The sequence below is a fragment of the Macaca mulatta genome, chromosome 5 (genome assembly GCF_049350105.2).
Source record: "Macaca mulatta isolate MMU2019108-1 chromosome 5, T2T-MMU8v2.0, whole genome shotgun sequence".
Taxonomy (NCBI): domain Eukaryota; kingdom Metazoa; phylum Chordata; class Mammalia; order Primates; family Cercopithecidae; genus Macaca; species Macaca mulatta.
This window is the reverse complement of record NC_133410.1, coordinates 79,408,186-79,415,908: the sequence shown is the minus strand read 5'-3', so window position 1 is coordinate 79,415,908 and position 7,723 is coordinate 79,408,186. Positions and strand designations below refer to the sequence as shown.

Sequence of the window (7,723 nt, the reverse complement as noted above, 5' to 3'; positions counted from 1 at the left end):
CAAAGACCCTTTATCTTACTACAGAGGTCTTCATACTTCTTCACCTGCCACTCACACCCTTTGCTTTCTGCTACTAAGCAGCCCTTCCTGCTTCTGTCTCCTACATGCAGCTATTCCACCTAAACCTACTTAATGCATATCCATCCTCTGGGACTGTGCTCACTCATGAAACTTTGGCCTAGAAGTCTCTTCTCCTGCTGTTGTTGTTTTTACTCTGAGCATCTCCTAGAAATAGTTCAAGATTCAATCTCAGAGTCCATGATGCCAGCAGGAAGAAAGAACAGATGTCTCCTCCGTGGTTCCACAGATTGTTGCATGCCACTATCACTTATTTGAATTCACTGATGGCTGTGCTTAGGTGTGCCACTGGGCCCGGCCCAGGGTCTAGTCATCTTTGTAGCCCTAGCACCTAACATATGTAGGCACTCAGTAAATAATGGTGAATTAAAATAAACTGAATTTTAATAGCAACTGTCTCCTATTTCCAGAAGTTCCTCTAACAATATGATGTAGGCCTTATATTTAAAAGTAGCCATTATTCTCATAAGTTTTATATTTTGTTGACAGCTAAATACACTAAGAGTCCTGTCTGGGTAAGGGTCATTCTGTGGCCAATTTAAATGGTATTGTGATTATATTAGGTCCATATTGTTTGGAATCTAACTAACTTGTCTGATCTCAGAAAAAGGGAAAAAAAAAAAGAAGAAGGAGAAAGCACAGGTAAAAACCCCTCTCACAAACAGCAATGAATTAGTTAACTTTGGCTACCAGTGCACCTTCTACATTCATAATTATTGTCACTGATGCTTTAGAGCACCCAGAATAGGGAAATAGTGTGCAACTGAGAACTATTAAATTCTAACAGGCTAAGCACAGTGGCTCACACCTGTAATGCCAGTACTGTGGGAGGCCAAGGCAGGCAGATCACTTGAGGCCAGGAGTTTGAAACCAACCTGGCCAATATGGTGAAACCCCATCTCTACTGAAAGTATAAAAAATTAGCCAGGCGTGGTGTTATATACCTGCAATCTCAGCTACTCGGGAGGCTGACGCATGAGAATCACTTGAATCCAGGAGGCGAAAGTTGCAGTGAGCCAAGGTTGTGCCACTAAACTCCAGCCTGGGAGACAGAGTCTTGCTCTGTCTCAAAAAAAAAAAAAAAAAAAAAAAAAAAAAAAAATCAAACAGTAGCATAGAGGCAAAATCTGTGAAAAACTAAACACTGAATTGTTATTTTATAAAGTGTTCCACTCCTTATCTCAAAATGTTTAAGTGCTATATTTTCCCCACTCACATAAAAAAGTAACCATTTATGTCATTAAAATGATAATAAGGAAATAACTCTTTTATTTTATTAAATATGAATGTCCTTAAGGAACAAGTATTATCTTTAAAAACCTGTTCAGAATTGGTAATTTTATATTTCCATCCATCTTCTGAATTATATTACCTTTTTATCACTTTTGTAGATTATTATGATAAATTCTTGCCTTATCAACAGCTATTGATTTTAATTATTGAGATACCAATGATCTTGTAGGGGGATGCCAATTATGATGAAATATCTGTGGAAGACAATGGTGCTGTGTATGCATAGAGAATTAGGGACACTGTCTTGCTCAATCAATTTTCAGTCAATGAGCTCATCAGCTAAATCTGATGGACTGACAGAGAATCCAAACAGAGTAATACAATACTAAGACAGTAGTTGATTTGCCCAGAGAAGTCAGATGAGGAAGGGCATTGAGCCAAATCCAGAGATTCAGGGCAGACTCCAAATGAGCTCTAGCTATCAACAAGACAATATCTCTTGTTTTCAACCCCGTGTAAATTATAAAAACAAGAGGATGTGGCCATTATGGTGTGTTTCCCAAAAACCACTCATGTAGCTGTGATGTGAGCAGCTACAGAATTCCACAGGTCAACAGTGGAGGGAGAACCTTAGCCCTAATCTCAGAGCTACTGGATTTAGAAGCATCCACAGCAAATACAGTAACTTATTAGTTTTCCTCATTTAGCCAGGAGGTCTGGAAAGGGAACTTGTCTCCCACCAAAAAAAAAAAAAAAAAAAAGATACTTTGATTGCAAGTCTAAATCCAGGATCTGATTTTGGCAAGTCCTTTAATCTCTCAATATCTTATTGTGGAAATAATGGTTAAAAGAAAACCACAAAAAGTCCTATCTAGCTTAAGTAATTGTGCTGACCCAATGACATAACTGGTTTGAGTCTTTATAAACTGTAGTCCTATGTACAGGTAAAATAGAATGGTGGGGAAGCATCCACCTAGAACACAGATATTCTTCTTTCAATCCTTCATCAATTATTGAGCATCTCCTATGCCAGGTTTTGCTTTAGATGCTTAGGAAACCATGAAAACAAGATAGCTTAGATCTCATTCATTTTGGAGCTTCCACTAGGCATTTGATTCATGTGCAACCAACTTGTAAAATGTTGGTCATACACAAGTTTTGGGCTCTGCCCTCAAGCAGAGGGCCATGGAGAAGATTATGAGACAGATGATGATAGTAATAAGATGATGCATTGAAATCAGTGCAAATCCATTTCATCTCCATCCCAACCTCACCTTTCCACTGCATCATTGAGTTTGGTGTTCGGTTTAGGAGGTCCTGGATGTGAATTCACCCTCTCTTTGAAATAATAATGGCCCTCTTCTCATAGGGTGGTTGTTCTCAATGACCCCAGCAGACATAAATATCCTGCAGGAGCTTCCATTCTAACAGGGAGATTGAGACAATAAACATAAACACAGGATATAATGTAGCATATAATTGGAAAGTGATGACTGTTATGGGAGAAAAAAATAGAGCATGGAAAAGGGATTGGGAGTGCAGAGGGCACAGTAGTGGATTTGATATTTTAAAAAGAGTGAGAAAGCGACTACTAGAAAGATCTAGATTCTCATTTCAGGTCACCATTCAGAAAAGCTAAGTTTGCTGTATAGTAAGGCTCAGGAGATCTAATCCTGACTGTAGAAACCTCTGATTACAGAATCTTGGATTGTATCTCCCACTTCATCCTTCTAGATCATCCTTTAAGATCTATAAGATTCCATCTGGGAAATCCCTAGGAGTTCTTGGGAAGAAGAAAGATTGTTGGTTGGAATAAAAACAGGGTTGAATGAGTTCCAGAAAGCCGGGTTCTCAAACTTGTGGACAACAATCTGCAGAAGAAGACAACTTCAAAAAACCAACTAGAAGCAACATGCAGAGATGAGGGGGCTTCCTCAGGAAAGAAGGCAGCTGGTCCACAGCAGAAAAATCTTGAACCACCTCTCCCAGGAATATGGAGGGTCACTCTGCAGAGAACTTCCTCACTTCAGGATCCATGAGGAAGACCAGAAAGAACAAACAGAGGACTCCTGGAAACAGATATGGGGGCAGTACCAGCAAAGCACCTTAGAACCCAAGGAAGGAAAGAGCCTGGGCAGACCTCACTGTTGAAAGCGAGGACACATTTAAGAACAGAATGGACTAGTTTACAATCCCACCAACAGTGTAAAAGTGTTCCTATCTCTCCACATCCTCTCTAGCACCTGTTGTTTCCTGACTTTTTAATGATCGCCATTCTAACTGGTGTGAGATGGTATCTCATTGTGGTTTTGATTTGCATTTCTCTGATGGCCAGTGATGATGAGCATTTTTTCATGTGTCTGTTGGCTGTATGAATGTCTTCTTTTGAGAAATGTCTGTTCATATCCTTGCCCACTTTTTGATGGGGTTGTTTGTTTTTTTCTTGTAAATTTGTTTGAGTTCTTTGTAGGTTCTGGATATTAGCCCTTTGTCAGATGAGTAGATTGCAAAAATTTTCTCCCATTCTGTAGGTTGCCTGTTCACTCTGATGGTATTTTCTTTTGCTGTGCAGAAGCTCTTTAGTTTAATGAGATCCCATTTGTCAATTTTGGCTTTTGCTGCCGTTGCTTTTGGTGTTTTAGACATGAAGTCTTTGCCCATGCCTATGTCCTGAATGGTACTACCTAGGTTTTCCTCTAGGGTTTTTATGAGATAGGAACACTTTTACACTGTTGGTGGGATTGTAAACTAGTTCAACCATTATGGAAAACAGTATGGCGATTCCTCAAGGATCTAGAACTAGATGTACCATATGACCCAGCCATCCCATTACTGGGTATATACCTAGAGGATTATAAATCATGCTGCTATAAGGACACATGCACACGTATGTTTATTGCGGGCACTATTCACAATAGCAAAGACTTGGAATCAACCCAAATGTCCATCAGTGACAGACTGGATTAAGAAAATGTGGCACATATACACCATGGAATACTATGCAGCCATAAAAAAGGATGAGTTTGTGTCCTTTGTAGGGACATGGATGCAGCTGGAAACCATCATTCTTAGCAAACTATCACAAGAACAGAAAACCAAACACCGCATGTTCTCACTCATAGGTGGGAACTGAACAATGAGATCACTTGGATTCGGGAAGGGGAACATCACACACCGGGGCCTATCATGGGGAGGGGGGAGGGGGGAGGCATGGCATTGGGAGTTATACCTGATGTAAATGATGAGTTGATGGGTGCTGACGAGTTGATGGGTGCAGCACAGCAACATGGCACAAGTATACATATGTAACAAACCTGCACGTTATGCACATGTACCCTAGAACTTAAAGTATAATAATAATAATAAATAAATAAAATAAAATTTAAAAAAAAGAAACTAAAAAAAAAAAAAAAAAAAGAACAGAATGGAAGTTAAAGTGAAGATGCCTGAAGAATCGAAACCATGGCTTGTTAGGGACTGGGACTTAGTTACCAAGCAGAAGCAGCTGTTTTAACTTCCAGCTAAGCAAAATGTAGATGCAATTCTAAGGGAGTATGCAAATTGCAAAAAATCACAGGGAAACATCGATAATAAGGCATAGGCAGTTAATGAAGTTGTGGCAAGAATAAAATAATATTTCGACGTGATGTTACACAATTAGGTGCTCTACAAATTTGAGATGCCCCAGTATGCAGAAATCCTCTTGGCTCACCCCGATGCTCCTGTGTCTCAGGTTTAAGGAGCACATACCTACTGAGGTTATTTGTAACAATTGGAGAAATGTTGGCCTATACATCCCTTGACGAGAAGAGCCTTGCGTTATTGTTGGGCTATTTGCATGATTTCCTAAAATATCTGGCAAAGAATTCTGCATCCATGTTTACTGGTGGTGATGACAAAGTAGCTTCTGCTAAGTACTACCACAAAGCCCTGTGCTAGTCTATAGACCACTCCCTGTTATTTGCCTGAGATCTGGAAACACTTTTTGATCTTAGTCTTTTTCTTGTAAAATTGATGTTCTTTAACATTGTTAATGTATAACAGGGCTTAAGTTTCAGTTTGTTTTCTGTTCTGTTTTAAACAGAAAATAAAAGGAGTGTAAGTTCCTTTTCTCATTTCAAAGTTGCTACCAGGTATGCAGTAATTAGAACAAAGAAGAAACATTCAGCAGAACACTTTATTGCCTAGTTGACAACACTGCTTGAATGCTGGTGGTTCTACCCCTTTGACACTACACAATTTTCTAATATGTGTTAATGCTACATGACAAAATGCCCTGACTCCTAGTGCCAAAGGTTCAATTTAATGTATATACCCAAAAACCCATGCATTTGTTCTTTTTTTTTTTTTTTTTTTTTTTTAATGGTGCTTGAAGTAAAACAGCCCATCCTCTGCAAATCCATCTATGTTGTTCCTTAGGATCAACAATATGTGATTGGCTTGAGCCTAGGAGTTCAAGGCTGCAATGAGCTATGATCCCACCACTGCACTCCATATATATTCTATCTTTGCTCAAATTGTTGAAGGATGGTGGTTTGTTTCATGGTTTTTGTATTTGAGTCTAATGCACATTGTAACACAATAGAGGCAATGCATTATTGTGTAAGCCACAGTTTTCTGGAAAAGTTGATATTACATTTCCTATTACAAATTCCTTTCATCTGAGATTTTGGTGCACCCATCACCCGAGCAGTGTGCACTGTACCCAATGTGTGGTCTTTGATCCCTGTCAGCGTAGCTGTGTGAGTGAAGCGTGTAGGTGTTTGGGAGCATGGGTGTGTGTGAATGAGTGTGTGAATACAAATTACAAATATAATAGGAATTACATTTCAGATCTTAAAACTTATTTCTAAATTTCAAAGCAAAAAAAGAAAGAAAAAAGAAAAAAGAAACAAAAAGAAAGTGCCTTTGGAGGAAAGACCTAAAGGTGAGGAAGTAAGACATGTGTGGGCTTGTAGGGGAAAAGTTCTCAACAGAGGGGAAGGCCAGAAAGGGCCAGACCAGCAAGGAAAACAGAGGGACCAAGTAGGTCAGTGGTTGGAGTAGTCAGAGATAGCCATGGTGGGATCATGGAGAGCCTTTTGTTCTTGATTTGACCTGATCAGATTTCTATTTCACAAGGATCCTTCTGGCTGCTCTGTTGAGAACAGATTGTAAAGGCAAGTACAGGAAGAATGAACCCAGTCATCACTACGCAGTGGTGATGGCTTGGACCCCTGTGATAGTGGTTGGAATGTGGAGAAGTGGTCAGTTTCCAGTTGCATCTGAAGATAAAGCCATCAGGACTGTGTGATGGGTTAAATGTACAGGATTAGAGAAAGAGCAAGAGAGGAGTCACAGAAGATTAAAAGGATTTGGGCAGGAGTCATCAGAAGATGGAGGTGCCAGCAACAGAGACCTGCGGATAATGCAGAAACCTGGAACTCCTGTACCTTCTCTTCTAGTTTCCAGGGCATCTTCCTGCACGTGTGTAAAACTGGAGGTAGAGGAACAAAGCTGATATGGTCCTATTTGGTGACTGTAGGAGAGACTGACCACTAAGACAATTTCATCCCTCGAGACCTCAGTTTCCCTAGTTATAACATGAGATAGGTCAGTTACATAAGGACAGAATTCCTTTCTCGCTGTTAAATTCAAGAACCTAGATCGGCAATCAATTCTCCAATCTTTCAAGCCTTCTTTTTGATACTTTTTTTTCCTTGGGAAAACATCTCAATAATGAAATCCAATCTTTAAAAATGTTCCTTTTGGTTTTAAACAAAATTATATTGTGATCGGCTTGAGCCTAGGAGTTCAAGGCTGCAGTGACCTATGATCCCATCACTGCGCTCCATATATATATATACACATATATATGCACTATATACATATACTATACATAGTGATCAAAATATTTGATCAAAATATCAAAAAATGTTTTTAATAAGTCAGCTTCTCTAAAATAAAAATAAGCATGTGTTGCAATTGTTTACACAATACTTTGTTCCAGGTAGGTACATGACTAATCGGGAAACATATCTCCTATGTCATATTTAATCAGAAATTTTGCTCACAAGGTTAAATTACAGCATTCATTTTGTGCCACTGTGAAAATACTCCCTTCCATTTTAACAGGACTAAAAATGCTTCCAAAGCTGCCTAAAAGAATATTCAGCTCCTATAGGTTCTTGCTGCATTTTTATTTCCCTTGGTAACAGCACTTTTGATAACACTGGTAGAAGAAAAGAAGTCACAGTAAAGGAGAAAGATGGAGTATCTGATACTATAATACTAGCCAGATGCTAGAGGAGAATGTAATACAGGCTGAGTATTCAAAATTTGCAACTTTTTGAGCACTAACATGATATCACAAGTGGAAAATTCCACATACAAGTACTTAAAACATACTGCTTCATGCAAAAAATTATTTAAA

The 7,723-nt window shown here is 39.0% G+C and overlaps 1 pseudogene; it reads left to right on the top strand.

The window, feature by feature from the left end:
* The first annotated feature begins 3,107 nt into the window (after positions 1–3,107).
* On the top strand, positions 3,108–5,250 carry LOC100425535 (mortality factor 4-like protein 2; annotated as a pseudogene).
* Positions 5,251–7,723: the final 2,473 nt, after the last annotated feature.